Here is a 17989-nt window from a genome sequence, read left to right as displayed (position 1 = left end):
TTTCCTGAGGGTCTCTTGGGGACCAGGAACAATGAGATGCAGGTTTCAAATGTTTGAACAAGAGTCAAAGGCAATTTTCAGTCAGTCAGTTGTCAACGGAAGTAAAATAGATGGATACAGGGACTTGACATTGCAAAGCCCTGAAGATCTGACGGTGGTCCTTACAGGACGGCCCAGAGATGGAACGACCTCCCGCGTGACATCCTGACATCCCCCCGTCCCGTGGAAGGACTCAGTGAGTGAGTGGCAGGGGCGGGACATGAACTGGAGAGATGGTTGGCAGAGAGTGTCAGGGTGGAAATTTGTAGGAGGGTGTTTTCTGGCCTCCATCCCTTGGGTGGGGGGCTTCCGGGGGTGTGAGATGAGAGGAAGCTGGCAGACAGTGACAGCCCTGCTGAAATCCAGCTTCCAGGAATGCTTTGTTTCATTCCACATCACATGTTTGCCAATGTCATCGTAGCCTTGTAACCACACAGGAAAGGTGAAAATAGCTGTGCTGGAGTCACAGTGAATGAGGGTCTCTGAACCAGATCAACAAGACTGACTCAGCAGGAGCTGCCTGTGCATTTAGGATGCAGGAGCCCTTGATAAGGATGTTCACGCCCTGCACGGACCAGTTAAACCTGCAGAGCCGCGGAGTCTGGGGTGGGGGCTTGGTGGGGGAGGTTAGAACCTGGTGGCTGTCAGAACCTGGTGGCTGTCAGAACCTGCCTCTTCTGTTACTGACCAGACCTGGGGGGGCGTGGCTTCCCGCTCCTGAGGCTTGTATCTCCTCTGAAAGGCTGCTTTGTAAATACAGGTCAAATGCCTGCAGCCCTGGCTGGTGCTTTAAAACTGTCAGCCTCAGCTATTGTTATATAAGTACGCAGCCTGATTATCTGAGAACCAGGGTCAGTGTTAAGGCATCTCAGATATCCGCAAAATCGTTAGTAGCCATCTCAGTGTGTGGATTTATTAGATCAATAACACTTCGGATGTTATAATATCCCAGCAAAAAGAAGGGAAATTAACATCTACTGAGCACACAGCCCTGCAGGCACGTGTGTGTCCCAAACTTTCACAGTCCTTACACACACACTGAACCTTATGACACAGTTTTATTGTCCTTGGTTATAAATAAAGAAACAGAGATGTTGAGAGGTAGGTCTGGGTTCACAGAGGCAAGAATTTGAGCCGGGATGCCTGCCCTCCCTGCCTCACACTGGACTCCTCGAAGTTCTGTCCATTTCCTTCTCACGCTCACCTTGCCCCAGACCCTGCCCTGCCAGCCACCTGAGCTCAGGGCTGCTCTTTTCACCACGTGCCCAGAACCCAGCGCGGCCGTGCCCTCCGGAGCTCGGCTGGGAGCCTAGTTTCCTGTCTCAGACGGAGTTCTTGTCTGGGAGAAAAGGCACGGCTGTCATTTTGGATTAATTTGTGAACTGGCTCATTTCAAAAGTCATAAGAAATTAAATCACAAGCATGGAAGTAAAGGTAGAGAGACAATCACAGCTGGACTTGTATGACAAAGCATCACTAGCAGTTGCATGTAAACGGAAAAGCCAACAGCCATGGGGTACTTTTATAGTCAATGTTTCCACAGTTCATTTTGAAAAAAAAATAATGGACTTTCAAAATTTTTGAGTTTTTCCAACAGTATGACTACAGAATTCTCAAAAATGCAGAGAAAATGATCAGAAGCTCCTATCATTTGGGGATATTTGTCTTCTTAGGACTTAAGTACTTCTGTCAACAAACATGTCATGAGAAGAGGGAGGAGGGACTCTGCATTAGGGGCAGCGTGATCAAAAGTACAAGGTGTGGGACTTCCCTGGTGGCGCAGTGGTTACGAATCCGCTTGCCAATGCAGGGGACACGGGTTCGAGCCCTGGTCCGGGAAGATCCCACATGCCGCAGAGCAGCTAAGTCCGTGCACCACAACTACAGAGCCTGCACTCTAGAGCCCGTGAGCCACAACTACTGAGCCTGCGTGCCACGACTACTGAAGCCCGCGCACCCTAGAGCCCGTGCTCCGCAGCAAGAGCAGCCAATGAGAAGCCCGCGCGCCACAACGAAGAGTGGCCCCCGCTCGCCGCAGCTAGAGAAAGCCTGCGTGCAGCAACAAAGACCCAACGCAGCCAAAAATAAAATAAATACATTGAAAGAAAATAAACTTAAACAAAAAGGTATAAGGTGTGAGGCTGTGTAGAGGGGACACAGGGAGATGGGTGTTGATGAGCTGCAGAAGGTCTGATGGCAGAAACTGGGCCAGGAGGTTAGCTCGGGGCTCATGGCCAAGGGGCACCGTCTACTCTGCCAGCCCACTTAATGCATCAGGGTCACAGACCCAGTGCCCAAGGCCTGCAGACTTTACAGGGCCTTTGAGGACTGAGAGAAAATGATTAGCCCTACACTAGGGGTAGACTCTGCAGTGGAAGTGGGTAACATGACACCCTGCTAACCAGGCAATGGGAACTCCACCCAAGCCTTCAGCAGGTCAATGTCAGAATTACTGTACCTGAAACACAGTCTGATGTCTCTTCATGCTGCAGACCCCCCATCCCCGGCTACTCAACAGCAGCACCTGGAGGCCTGGAGCCCTCACAAACCCCCGCGTCCACCGCGCTAGCGGCAATGACATCCCCCTGGTTCCTGCAGCCAGAAGGCTTGGAATCCTCCCTGGTTTTCTCTTCCACTCGCATGTCTCACCAGGAAACTCTGTAGCTCTGGCTCCAAATGATATTTGGAATCTGATCAACTCTCACCCTCTCATCTTTCCCCCATGCCTGGAAGTGTCCCTGTCGCCCCCTCATTCTATCCTCAGCCCAGGGGAGGAACTCTTCCTCCACAACCACCAGAGCTGCCCTTCCCTGCTCAGCGCTGCTGTGCCGATCCACCTCCCTCGGGGTCGGAGCTACAATCCTCACAGGGGCTCCATCTCTCACACGCTCCCCTCCCCGCGCCGCTGAGAGCCTCCCACCTCGGAGCTCTGGCTGCACTCCTCCCTCTGCCTGACGTGCTGCTGCCCTACATACCCACGGGCTAACTCCCCTCCTTTCCTGCATATCCCTTCTGACTGGGTTCCTATGCTGAGTGCTCTGTTTAATTCTGCACCCCTTCCCCCCTCACAGCCACCCACACTCAGCGCTCCAGTCTCTCCCCGGCACTAACCACCTTCTAACACACGGAGTAGTTTATTGACCTACGTTTACCGTGTGTCTCCCCGGCCGGAGCGCAAGCTCTGGGCGATCAGAGCCCTTTGTTGGGTTGACCGGAGCATCCTTGCTTCTGCAATTCTTCCCGGCCAGAGACTAGCCCTCAACAAATATTTGTTGAATAAACGGTGGATGAATTAACTTGGCAGAAGCGCGGAAGATTTCTTGGAGGAGGACAAGGCGTGTGCCGGTAGAAATATCCATCTGAAATTCAGACTTCTGCTGAAACGACAGATCCGGGCTGAAGACACAGAGTCTGACGGTGTAGGCCTAGAAGGTGAAACAGCAAAATGAATGTGTATAAGTTGTGAATCTTCCTTTTCCCGTTTAAAGAAGCACGTCAGTCTTCGTGGTGTTGGCTGCAGCTTTCATAGTAGTACCTTAAAGGACTGTGCGATTCCAGTGGGTGGTTACACAACAACCGTGTCATATTTGGGGGCATCTTGAGTCTAATTTTTGGCTGTTATGAATGACTGCTATGAATAGCTTTATATTTATAGCCTTTGCTGCATTTTGAATCATTTCATTAGAAGAGATTGCCAAAGGCTAACAGAAAACCAATTTGACGGTTCTCCATAAGGGCTGCACCCGTTTCACCATCTCAACACTGTTGGAACGTCCACGATTCACCCTGTTACTGGCGACGCTGCCAATTAATATACGGAAATGTTGGCCTGTTTTCAATATGTATTTCGTTTTCTGTATGGTTTTTATTTGCATCGTTTCCTTGATTATCTACTTGAAGCGCACTTTTTGTTTTATCAATTTGTATTAATCATTTGCCGATCTGAGAGGTTAAAAGTGCTATTTTAATTGGCTTTGTCGTATCAGGAGTAAAGTGGACGTTCTTTCTCGTGTTCAGGAGCGATCATATTTCCTCTCCCATGAACTTCTTCTATCTTTTGTCTTTGGCCTCCATTTTTAATATTCAGTTAGTCATTCAATTTTTCATTCAGTAATTATTTAGGAAGATATATGGTGGCCAAGGTTGTTGAGGGCTCAGAACAGATGAGGATAGGAGGCTCTGCTCCACAAGGCCACCCAGGGACCCAGGCTCCTTCCTTGTGTTCACCCTCCAGGCTGTTGTCCTCTCCACGTGGCCACTCTGTTTGCCATCAGCAAGGCTGAGTTCTGGTCTGAGGGCAGGAGAGAGAATAAAGAGCTTGCAGTTCTCTTTGTAAAGGCGCCTGGAAGGTGCACGGTTCACCCACCTGCCAGGGAGATGGGAGCACAGCTGGGCATCACCTGAGCTGTTCTGCTATAGCTCAGAGGTTTTATTTAAGAGGCAGGGGAGAATGGACCTAGAGGAAAGAAAAGTGGGCTGGGTGTGTCCAAAGCACTGGCAAAGTTTAAAAGTCAAAAATAATGCATGTTTGAAGAGCTGCTTGGAGAAGAATTCTAATACCTCTGCTGCTTCACCTTGAGAATCCGATGAGGATCTGCTGGGGAGAGAAGGAACCGCCAGCTGGCTCTCATCATCCCTCTCGGGTTTCGGGTAATAAACATTTATAAATTTGGACTAAAAACACATTCGCCTCTTTAGTTAATGTACAAGCCTTAAAATAGCTGCTGGCCTAACGCCTGCCCCCCTCACCCTCACCCTGCACTCTGCACTGGCAGGTGGAGCAGCTGAAACCTCAGGGAATCCAGTTGCTCCGGCCACTGCGATCGCCAGCGCTCCTGCAGACTCCCAACACCCCGGCAGTTGGGTTCAGACAGGCTGGTAAACACTGCCGTGCCTCACAGCATGAGGGATCTTAGTTCCCTGACCAGGGATCGAACCCATGCTCCCTGCAGCGGAAGCGTGGAGTCTTCACCACTGGGCTGCCAGGGAAGTCCTCAAGACTGCAATTCTAACGTAACTTTGAGCAAACACCGATCTGCACTTGGACTGTCTGGAACCGTATATGCTGTGAGGTTTACTGCGAACTGACGAAAGCCAGAACCTTCCTTGCCCATTTTGACGTCACCTTCCGTGGGTGTTCCAGGGAGTGATATTCCACTTCATCCCCAAACTGACACTATCACCTCCTCTTGTCTACTCTGCATTTCAGGATATAAATCAACTCATCATACAGGTTTTTCCATGTACATCCACGTCTCCCACACCTATATCCAGCGCTTTATTTAATCGCATCATGCAGATGCTATTTTTATTAGCAGTGGCAGCTGACAGGTAACCAAGCTTCACCCAGGTGGCTCTCAATGCGGCTACTGCTGACGGGGGAGCAGGGGCTGGGCCACACAGAGATCTTGGCACACCAGCTGCTGCTTTCCGTAGCCGCTGAAGCAAGCACAGTGCTGAAACCTGGGCGCACACCAATTAGCAAGCCCCGGACACCACCAGTCAGAGCAGCAAAGACGGCTGCAGCAGACCTGCTGTACGTCAACCCCGATTAGGGGCAGGAATTATTTTAACCTTAAAAAGTCACTTTGTATACAGTGAGGCATGGTAACAGTCTGACAGGTAGGGACAGCGTCTGATTACAGAGCAGGAGAGGCCCTCTGGTGTGATGCGCCCTGCCGTTTCCAAGGGGCAGAGTCGGGCTTGCCATCTCCAGCTCTGGGGGGGTCCCCACTGAAAGGCTCTCGGTGTCTGTGATGAGGGCAGAGGCTGTCCACCACCATCCCTCTGCTCTGACTCGGATGGCTACAAAGTGCTGACATGATATGGACAGGGGAGCCTTTGCTTCCTTCCCATTCCTGAAGAGTGATGCCAGCCACACAGACGACCTACGGTGTGATGTGGGCTCGCTCAGGCTCCATCCGCACTTAGGAGCTGGGCTTGCTGGGAGGGTGGGGACCGCAGATTCTGCATCACACCCTGTGGTGGGCAGTCTCTGATGGACTTCTCTGATCTGTACTTCCTGGTGTTAAAGCCCTTGTGTAATTCCCTCCCCTTGAGTGGGCACTGGACCTAGTCTCTTGCTCCTAATAAAGAGATTATGGAAAAACCGATTGGATGTCAAGTTCAAGATTAGGTTACAAAAAGCCTGCAGCCTCTGACTTGGGCACCAGCTCACGGGAGGTCCTTCTCCTGTTCATGCTGAGGGGAGTCAGCTGCCGTGTTATGAGCTGACCGAGGAGAGGTCCATGTGGGAAGGCATGGAAGGAGGCCTCCAGCCAATAGCAGTGAGGAACTTGGGCTCTCAACCCAACAGCCTGTGTGACTGAATCCCGCCAACAACCACGCGGGTCAACCTGGAAACTCGGAGGCAGAGCCTCATCCCCAGAAGAGCCTTCAGGTGAGACCACAGCCCTGGACAACAGCATGACAGTAACCTCACGGGAGACCTTGACTTAGACGTGCCCAGGAAACTGCGCCAGGTTCTGACCCACAGAAACTGTGAGATCACGTGTGCGTATGGCTCTAAGTGTTACGTTTTGGGGTAATCTGTTACACAATAAGAGATAGCTACATAGCCTGGGACACAACACCCTGATCAGAGATCCAGAACATTTCAATTGTGTGATATGAGGTTTCCCCAGAATCTTTCATCCTACAGATATTTTCATAGGGCAGCATGAAAGAGTAAACTAGTGTCCCAGTTAATAATTCTAACTCTTTACTCCACTAAAAGCTTTGTATTAGAGTTAACAAACTACCTCCAAATGACCTGCTTTCCTTTGCTGTTGTTATTCATAAATTATTCCATCCACCCCTCAGCGGAAGTATAGATGATCAGAGAACTAGAGCACAAGCAGCTTGAGGGAAGAGAAACACGGACTTACAAACTGAATAATCAGCAAAGCCAGCAGGTCTGATTTAGAGAGTGACTAACAAATGCAACTAGATCACATTGGAGAAGGCAAAGCTGGGACAGAACGGCAAGAATGTGCATGTGTGTGTGTGTCTTCTGGTTATATGTCCATTTGGGTCATATTTCAGTCTTCTGGTTCAATAATTTTGGAAAATTGGGAAGTTTAAGTTCAAATTAGAGGAACAGATTCTTCAGAAATAAAAAAACAAAAACAACTTAAAAATCAATTTGTCTAGGGATTTTCAAAATATCTTCCCCCCAGAAGTTTCTTACAAAAGTAAAATCTTAGGTAGAACTGTAACATGTAAAACAAAAAAAGATGGTATTTTGTTAGCATATATTTATTTACATATTCAAATCTATAACATTGGCTCATAAAATAAATCACTGAGAACTATAGTATGAATACAGAGTTTAAGAATCAGGACTTATGGGTCTCAGATGCAGTCTTATGCCCCCTTCAGTGTAGCTGAACAGCGTTAAAACAATTATAATTCACAAAGACAGGTAGCTCCGAACTGTAAAAGTTTTAAAAACAGCTTTTTAGCAGCCTAGGATACACATCAACTAAGCTAATTCAGAAGCTTGACAGAGAAAGTGTAAGGCAATTTTTATCTAACAATATCAAAGAAGCGCTGTTAGCTCTTAATCATTAGTCGTTACATTTGGTGATGGTTGATCAAATATCTCAGCCCGTGTTAATTATCACTGGGAAGGAAATACTTTTTCCATGTAATCTTGAACAATATGCAACTATATTAATTTTTTAAAAATCAGATACAGTGGTGCAGAATTCTTTGTCAGATAGTAATTTGAAGTTTCTAAATGTCTAATCTACTTTGTTTTTCTTCCTGAGTCCAAACTTTAGTTCTCAGTTTCAATCCTGACACTGTAACTGTAATTTAAGACATGCCAACGTAGGGGCCCGACGTTGCCAGGTGGAAAACCTAAATATACATTTCACCAAGGAAGACATACAGATGGCCAAGAGGCACATGAAAAGATGCTCAACATCACTAATTATTAGAGAAATGCAAATCAAAACTACAATGAGGTATCACCCATGCTGGTCAGAATGTCCCTTATCAAAAAATCTACAAACAATAAATGCTGGAGAGGGTGTGGAGAAAAGGGAACCCTCTTGCACCGTTGGTGAGAATGTAAATTGATACAGCCACTGTGGAGAACAGTACGGAGCTTCCTTAAAAAACTGAAAATAGAACTACCATACAACCCAGCAATCCCACTACTGGGCAAATACCCTGAGAAAACCATAATTGAAAAAGAGACATGCACCACAATGTTCATTGCAGCTCTATTTACAATAGCCAGGACATAGAAGCAACCTAAGTGTCCACTGACAGATGAATGGAGAAAGAAGATGTGGCACATAGATATGATGGAATATTATTCAACCATAAAAAGAAACGAAATTGAGTTATTTGTAGTGAGGTGGATGGACCTAGAGTCTGTCATACAGAGTGAAGTAAGTCAGAAAGAGAAAAACAAATACCATATGCTAACACATATATATGGAATCTAAAAAAAGAAAAGGTACTGATGAACATAGTTGCAGGGCAGGAATAAAGAGGTAGACATAGAGAATGGACTTGAGGACACAGGGAGGAGAGGGCAAAGCTGGGACGAAGTGAGAGTAGCATCAACATATATACGCTACCAAATGTAAAACAGATAGCTAGTGAGAAGCAGCCGCATAGCACAGGGAGACCAGCTCGGTGCTTTGTGACCACCTAGAGGGGTGGGATAGGGAGGGTGGGAGGGAGACGCAAGAGGGAGGGGATATGGGGATATATGTATGCATATGGCTGATTCACTTTGGTGTGCAACAGAAACTAACACGGTAACGTGAAGCAATTATACTCCAATAAAGATCTATTAAAAAAAAAAGAAAAGTTAGTTTGCATAGCCTCATGAACGCTGCCAGAAGACACGAGATGCTTGGGTCAGAGACAAAGGGCTTAGTGTTCCCAGACAGCAAGTGGCATGAGCTTCGTGTCTGCCTTGCTTCCCCCAGCCTCCAGCCGCAAGGGGGTGCCACAGAGCGGCCCAGTAGGTGCTGTGCATGTGGTGGGTTTACATCAGTGCTGAGAAACCTGGAGCTCAGGGCACTTGAGCTTCTTATGATGGGCAGCAAGCAATCACATTTGCTCAACGGGACAGTAAAGAAACCTGTCCCGTCCCATTGGAAGACGCTCCCTGTATTTCCCAAGGCTCTTTGCTGTGCAGCATCTCTGAAAGGCTGGTCTGGAATAAAGATTGTTCGTGCCTCTGTTGGCAGGATGAGAACAAACACGAAAGACCTATAATCACCTCCTCATACCCAAAAGCACGTTCTTCCCCTTGCCCTGAAACGTTGCAATTTAATTCGAAGGACTCCATGGGAGCCGTTCATTTTCAGCTTTTACTGTTGTCTGGAGCTCTGCAGAATCTTTAAAATCCTTCAGGGGAATTCCACACTTTGAAAATCACTTCTCCAGTTGAGACCCTTATTCTACCGTATGGAAACCGAGGCATGAAGAAGTTAAGTGGCTTATCTGGGTCCCAACTATTTAAGTGCCCACCCAGGTAATGGAATTATAAATCCAAGCAGTACTAGACCACCGCCAAATACCCTTTTCTTTAATCTAGAAATAGGTCTTTCCAAAGGTATCAGGCCGAAGAACTTCCCAGGGCATCTTAATTTGGAGTTCCCCGTAAGCAATGTCTGAGACTAGGGCTACAGCACAAGGTTATCTGGGAGGGGAGCCCAGGAAACATCACGGGGGGAGCAGGAGAAGGAAGGAGGGTGACATAAGGTTTTTTACGAAGCAAGTTACTCCTGCAGACACCTGGACGGTCATCACACGGGGAACTCTGCTAGCCAGTGGGGCACACACCCCAGCGATCCTACCCGAGGGAGGAGGGAGCTGGCATGTTTGCCAAGCAGTCCCCAACAGTCACTGGCTGGGAGGACTCTGGGAGGTGTTCCTGCCCTCACACCCCTGCCCTGCGCTTGAGGGGTACAGACACTGAGCCAGAGAGAGCCTGCAGCACTGTGTCCCTGGCGGCGGAAGCTGGGCCCACGGGCAGGGAGAAGGTGGGTTCCAGGGACATGGCTGGACACCAGCTGTGTCTGCTACACGGGGTGCAGCCGACCTTCAAGGACGGATACAAACCCGAGTGCACCTTCTCTAGTCTACTTCTCCAGCTCTGCATTTGGGCAAGCTCTTCAAACCTGACAGGGATACTTGTAGATGGTAATTCAAAGAAGGGATTGAAGAAGATAGAAAGCACTGATCCAGGTGAGGAGGGAAGGCCTACCTGAAGAGAATTAAAAATATAGGGAGCAGAAGAGAGCAAGAGACAGGAAGCAGAGGACGAGGATGGCTAGAGCAAAGGATCGTGGGCCTGGCAATCCAGGAGGAAACTATTCAGGGGACGAGGGGCTCTGGACAGGAAGCAGATTACAGACTCTGTCCTTAGACCCTGTCCACGGAGGTCCGGCTGAGTCAGAAATGTCTCTCTGTTACAGATTAGAACAGTGACTCCAAAATTTTGAACAGGAGGATCCCTTTTTACATAAACACATGTTCTTTCAAATATCTTCTTGTGTTAGTGATAGTAGTTTAAATATCCTTCGATTAGACGGCCACAGGACTAAAAGCTACAGTGAATTCGGTGATATCACAAAATGAGTTTGTGTTTTATTCCTCACCATGGCCTCTGCATGGACTTGAAAAATAGCAGTTAATGCACATAAGCGCACGAGGTGAGGTTTGCTCAGACCGCAGGTGGGGAGAGCACGCTGGTCAGGGACCCACCGCAGTGACTCTCAGCTGAAGGTGGGCCTCGGTCTCAAAGGGGATCATGTCAGGAGGACCCTGAAAGGTCTCCCATGGGACTGCTTTAGACATGTGTTCCTGTGCCCAGAAAGCACATCACATGACACCTTCCTGAGATGGAACTCCCCTGGGAAATCTGTCTCCTGAATCTCCTCTCACCCATCAGGGTAGCTGCGCGTCCAACCTGCCTTTGTGCAGAACGATGGTAAATGGAAAGTAACTGGTGCAGAAAAGGCAAAATCCTGTGAATCCAGAGGCTCATCTTTTGAAGGAGAACCACCCACCCCAACTTTTATGCTCGGATTATGCAATCCAAGCCTGCCAGGAAACTGCTTGTGACGGTCAGTGTGTTCTCTGATGTCAAGAACCCCCGCTTTGTCAAACGAGGTGTGTGTGTGTGTGTCCTTTATAACAGCTTTATTCGAGGTCTAAGGCAAGTTGGTATATGGCTGTTTTAATTTGGGGTCACATCCTGAGATAATGATTTGAGTGAAAGTGATTTATTTGGTAGGTGTTATAGACTAAATTGCACGCCCCCTCAATTTATATGTTGACATCCTAAGCCCCAATGTGCCTGTATTTGGAGATAGGGTCTTTAAAGTAATAATTAAGGTTAAATGAGGTTGTAAGAGTGGAGTCCTAATCCTACATGACTGGTGTCCTTAATAGAAGAGGAAGAGACAACAGGGACGTACACACAGAGAAAAGACCAGGTGAGGATACAGCGAGAAGGTGGTTATCTGCAAGCCAAGGACAGAAGACTTGGATGTAAGACCTGAAACCATAAAACTCCTAGAAGAAAACATAGGCCATAAGCTCCTTGACATAGGTCTTGAAGACTTTTTTTTTTTTTTTTTTTTTTTTTGCAGTACGCAGGTCTCTCACTGTTGTGGCCTCTCCCACTGCGGAGCACAGGCTCCGGACGCGCAGGCTCAGCGGCCATGGCTCACGGGCCCAGCCGCTCCGCGGCATGTGGGATCTTCCCGGACCGGGGCACGAACCTGTGTCCCCTGCATCGGCAGGCGGACTCTCACCCACTGCGCCACCAGGGAGGCCCGGTTTTGAAGCTTTTAAGCCTCATCTCTAGAATGGGGATCGCTGGGCTTCCCTCGGCGGGCTGTGAGGCTCAGACAAAGCGCTTGGCAAGCGGTAAGAGCACCGTGAATGAGTAACTATAGCATTAATAATAACTTACAATATAAATAGTCGAACATATATTGCATTTAAAAAACACTGTCCAAAGAGTTTAATTTAATCCCACAGCATCCCTTCAAAAAACCATTATTAACTCCCAGCTTGGTATGAGGTACTCTGGAGAATTCAAAGAAATCATTCCTGCTTTCAGTCAGCTTGTGGTCTTTCAGTATCACTTAGACGTAAATGACTGAATCGAGGTCCCCCAGCAGAAGTGTGGGGAGTGAGAGGGATTCCAAGGAGAGAGAGGGTTTACTGACTAATGAGTGGAAGACACTGTTTGGAAGGGAGGGTGTCCCAGACCACCAGGTGTAAACCGCTCAGGATTATTCCTCGCACACAGCCAGTTTCCAGTTTAAAATTTCCCACCAAATTCACTGACTAGAGAGAGCTGTTCCGAGAAGCACACCACAAACAGCGAAGGGAAAAAGGTATCAGATCACGGTGTTTCTAGAACATACTTTTGCATTAACTTGTGCTTTAGCGAAGAGTGTGATTAATGAAAGCAACATTCTATCCACCAGTCCTCTCCTTGAGAATTGCTTTATATTCTAGAAATCTTCCCTTTTAAAATATGCCTGTAAGACATTGAATGACTAGACTTTTACATAACGGGAACCTTCACTAACTGTACGTCTCCCTGCTCAGTACTCCACTTTCAGGGAGAAAACAAGTAGTAAATTCAGAAAAACAAATATGCTTTATTAACTTTTTATTTTTTATTTATTTATTTATTAAAAAAATTGTTTTTTGGCTGCGTTGGGTCTTCGTTGCTGCGCGCGGGCTTTCTCTAGTTGCAGTGAGCGAGGGCTACTCTTCGCTGTGGTGCACCGGCTTCTCATTGCGGTGGCTTCTCTTGTTGCGGAGCACAGGCTCTAGGCGCGCGGGCTCAGTAGTTGTGGCTCACGGGCTCTAGAGCGCAGGCTCAGTAGTTGTGGTACATGGGCTTAGCTCCTCTGCGGCATGTGGGATCTTCCCGGACCAGGGCTCGAACCCATTTCCCCGGCATTGGCAGGTGGATTCTCAACCACTGCGCCACCAGGGAAGTCCTATTAACTTTTTAAAAAGCAATTTTAGCGCATGGCCTTGACTTGGTGCACACTCCACCCAATCTTATACACACTTAGCGCCATAAAATGAGGATCTGTGTTCAGAATGGTGACTCTGAGGCATTATGGGTACCCCAACATCAAAAAGGTTCATTTCACTTACTATACTACATTTTTTAAGGTGAGATAGCAATTTGCAATATATATTTTTAAGATTTCAACTTATGTTCCAGCTAAAGGGGCTTTCTGGTTAATCCTTACCCAAAATGAAAATTTAATTTAGCAGAACAGCCCATTCCTGAGGCAGCCTGATTACCTGAGGGTTTATTGTATCTCACAGAAATGTTTCATATGTGATGTTCACCTAAAGGCAGATTTCAAAATGGAAATGTGAGTAAGATCCTCTTAGCTTTTCTAAAGTTATGGAGCTCCTCTTAAGATTTTTCCTGTCTAAAATTAACTCCAATTCCATCCTGCTGCTAATAATCAAAAACAATTTAAAGTTTGATCATGTTTCTATTTCAGAGCAAGCAGGCTTCAAGTTTTACAGTTCTGACATGTGTATCTATAACCACAGGAAGTATTCTTTGACAAAACACATACTAAAGATTGCATAGCATGCTAACTTTCCTCCCATTTTCCTTTTATGCTAAATTGCACTTGACTTTATGGTGTTACCTCATCTGTTTTTCTTTAAACAATTAGGTAACGCATAGCTGTTTCCTGAAATCCAGATCGTTATTCAGAGCTAGAAGCAGGAGAATTGTATTGATCAGACGTGGGCAGTATCTTACTTTTTTGGGTTTGTATGAACTTTACTCTTTGTATGTGTGGCTTTAAAAAAACAAAATCCTGTCAGTCCCTGAAAGATGGATGAAGAGGTAATGGGGAGGTACTGTGGAGTTTTGGTAAGAAATTATCCTGCCATCTTTCTGTCCCTTCTCCCTGTAGACAGAATGTGGATAAGATGAAACGCTGAAATCTGCAAGTCCACCAGCATTTGGTTTGAAATTCTTAGAGTGAGTTCATAAAGGCCTCCTTGCTAACAGTCCTCTGTTCTCTTTGGCAAACTCATAAAGGTTTGGCGTTTCCGTCCATCATTAAAGATGTATTAAGTGTCTGCTGTGTCCCGGGGACACAGGAAAAGGCGCTGGAGTCACAGAGGAAAATCAGACATGGTCCTGCCCTCAGGCTGTTTACATCCGAGCTGAGAGGATGACACAAAGAGCAATAAAGCTCATTACGCCATTGAAATACATACGGCACTAATAACTAGTTTTCTAGCAAAAAGTCACTTGAGGGCAGGAACCGCGCTCATTTCTGGCTCCCTGTAGAGCGCTCTCTGTGTAGTACATCAGCAATAAAGATTCATTCAATGGAACTGAACGTACAAAAACAGAACCGTTTCTCTCTCACAAATCAATTTACCCAACTTTTCTATTTCTGATATGGGCACCATCTTCTTTGCCGCTACCCATATCCAAACCTGTAGGTGACACTGGAGGCCCGTTCTCCTCCGTCCCCATATCCAGGAATGCCCATTCCTTTTGGGCTTTTCCTCTCAACTGGTCCTAGACTGGTTCACTCCACCCCAGTTTGAGTTATTACCATTCTAAGTGTCGCAAACTTTTTTTTAAATTTTTATTTTATATTGGAGTATAGTTGATTTACAGTGTTGTGTTAGTTTCAGGTATACAGCAAAGTGATACAGTCATACAAATACCTATATCCATTTCTTTTCAGATTCTTTTCCCATATAGGTCATTACAGAATAGTGAGTAGAGTGTCCTGTGCTCTACAGTAGGTCCTTGTCGGTTATCTATTTTATATATAGTGGTGTGTATATGTTAATCCCAATCTCCCAGTTTATCCCTCCTCCGTCTAGTCACTCCACCCCAGTTTGAGTTATTACCTTTCTAAGTGTCGCAGACTTCTTTTTTTTAATTTATTTTTACATTTTTATCTTTTATTTTTGTAAGTGTCGCAAACGTCTGACCACTCTTTTTTTCTTACCTTTCGGCGTTCTTTGGTACAGTCATCCCGCCACCATGATGATGTCCACACTTAATTCCTGTATCTCCTGGTCTTATCTCCTCAGGATCCTCTGCAGGCATCCTTTGCTCCTTCTAAATGGAGTATCTTCTGTCCTCCTGGAGTCCTCCCACTTTCCCCCTCTCTGTCCTCAGGGTTCTAAGCTCCCTCCCCATCTGTTTCCAGCTTTCAAAATCCTAGTGTTTGCATCATTTGGGGGTTTTGGTTGCAAGAAGGGAGAGTACCTCTGGCTATCTTAAGCAGAACAGGGACTTACTGAAGGATATCAGGTAGTTCGCAGAGGGCGGGGCTGGAGGAGCTGGGAGAGGGGGAGACCAGGAGGGTTCATGGCCTCCGTAGGGAAGTTCTGGGATCCTTCCGGCAAAAGCAAACTCCATCTCTTCCTCCCTGGCCTTTGGTACCCTCTCCAGTTTCAGAGTCCTGAGTGGGAGGGGTTTATTGGCCCATCCCAGGCCATTTGTTCTCATGGGGCGTCTGGGAGTAGAAAGGCTGAGGAGGCCACTCTGCTTCCTGCCAAGGCCAAGGCTGGAGAGAAGGAAGGAAGAAGTCGAAGTGCAATGACTTTCTCCCAGGAGCTGAGATGCCTGGTGGCCTCTTGGCCAAGCCTGAGGTCACTGGAGGAGGAGCTCCCTCGGGAAGGAGATAAGTTTCCTTCTGAACCTGGTGATGTTGAAAAGCTGAGGAGCTGCCCAGAGGGGCTGCAGATGAGCAGGAAGCTGTCTAAGCCTGCCGATCTGGGAGTTAATCACTGAACATCAGGCTGGAAACGTACAAAACATGACCAACTCTCTTTAAAAAAAGGCACGTATCAGAAGAAAAACAAAGGGTCAAAGTGTGCTTTGGGAATATGACTTTTAGAGTTTGGGAGGACAGCATGCCCGACAAGGACAGACGTGGGCAGGTCAGAAAGGTAGCTGTGTTACATAATCGAACAGACAACCGCATTTCAGGAAATAGCACAAATGCCATGTGCTTCGGAAAACTGCATGGGATAAAGACCGAGAAAGAGACATTGGGTTTTAGATAATGTCCTTGGTGACTTTACAAAGAATCAGAGAAGGGGCTTCCCTGGTGGCGCAGTGGTTGAGAGTTCGCCTGCCGATGCAGGGGACGTGGGTTCGTGCCCCAGTCCGGGAATATCCCACATGCCGCGGAGCGTGGGCCATGGCCGTGAGCCATGGCCGCTGAGCCTGCGCGTCCGGAGCCTGTGCTCCGCAACGGGAGAGGCCACAACAGTGAGAGGTCCGCGTACCACACACACACAAAAAGAAAAAAGAATCAGAGAAGGATGAGGACTTCAACTCCTGTTTCAGCGAAGGTTACAAAACAGACAAGCAGTAAAAAATTGGGTCAATGTTGTTATACCCATTTTGAGTAAACTAATTTAAAATTGGGCCAGACCACTTACTATAATTCTGCTTTCTTTATTAGGAAGACAAAGTTTTCACAAAACAATGGACTGAGGGAGCTTCTTTCTCAACACCACGGAGCAGGTGGCTGTCCAACTCCCTGACTTTGGACCCATCCTGGCTCAGTGCACTGTATCCCCTCCAGCCACTGACCACTGACTGCTTCCTACTGCCAGGAAGCATGCCGGGGACTTACAGGGGAGCGAGGTAAATATTATCTCCGCATTTGATAGATTTTAGATAGGTTCAGAAACACTTGTTCCGGAGTTGAAGAAGCAGAGAGTCAACCACTCAACTGCGACTTCAAAGTTATACGAGCTCCAAGGACCCTCCTTGGGTACTTCTGTTGGGGAACAAGGAAGGGCATGAGCCGTTCGTTCAGTGACAACGCCTTGTCACCTTGGGTAAACTATTATTGCTTTAATATAATGAGAAACCAGGAGCCTAAGAAGGAATCTCATTAACATGGATCGGGGCTATTCCACCAGGAAATCAGAATCATTTGAATACTAGGATTTCCTTTTGGGAAGCCATATGGGGAGGGGATTGATGACAGACATCTGGATACGTGTGCCTGTTTAAGGAACCTTGCGTCTTTCCCTCTCCTCTGGGGTTACAAGTAAGCATGTGGCCAGGTGACAGGAGGGTCCCACTACCAGTGACAACTCCTTCTGGGGCCCACATTCCTACAGCTCTTTCCAGGATTCTGCCCGGTGGGCGGGCTCGAGCCTGACACGAGGGAACTCAGGCACACACTTTGGTTTTCCTCCCCTGCTTTTAAGAAGTGCTTCCGACGATAATAGAGAGTCAAAAAGTGTCTGGTTGGGAAAGTAAATAGATACAAGGCAAATAAATAAAAATGCCCAGAAGCAGTTACAGAGAGGAAGTGACATTTTTCTGTAAGTCACTTTTCTGATGGACCGCAGGCCTGCCTCGCCGAGGGTGCCAGGCGAAGGCTTCCGGGAGGGGGGCGGTGGCCGAGCCCCAGGGCGTCCCGATAAGAAAATCAAACAAAAAGACGATGGAAAGACCACCCGCCGGTCCTTCAATACCGAAGTTGCTGCCTTGCTTGCCTCTCGCGTCCTCCTATTCGCTCCGCCAGCGCGCAGGGTCGGAGCGGGGCCTCCCCTCCCCTCCCCTCGGCGCCCCGCTCGGCTCCGTGCAGGGTCCCCCGGGCCGGGCTGCGCCCCCGGCCGAGCCGCGAGCCGCGAACCCCGCGCCGGTCCCAGCGCCGCCCGAGCCCGGCCGCCGTGCGCGCCCAGGTGGGTCCCGGGCGGCGGGCGCGCGGGCCTGGGCGGCCCCGGCGGCGTCACGGGGCGGAGCGGAGGAGGCGGAGGAGGAAGGGCGCGCGGCGGGCGCTGCCGGGAGGGGCGGGGGCGCCGCGGCGGGAGCGGAGGCCGGAGCAGAGCGGGCCGGCGGGCGCGGGGCTCGGCGGCGGGGGTCGGCCGGGCCCGCGGGGTCCGCCCGGGCCTGAGCGTCCGCCGAGCG

This window comes from Aethalodelphis obliquidens, unplaced genomic scaffold (assembly GCF_003676395.1).
Source record: "Aethalodelphis obliquidens isolate GAN/ISIS:26980383/991018 unplaced genomic scaffold, ASM367639v1 scaffold35, whole genome shotgun sequence".
NCBI classification, from domain to species: domain Eukaryota; kingdom Metazoa; phylum Chordata; class Mammalia; order Artiodactyla; family Delphinidae; genus Aethalodelphis; species Aethalodelphis obliquidens.
This window is presented reverse-complemented; position numbering follows the sequence as displayed.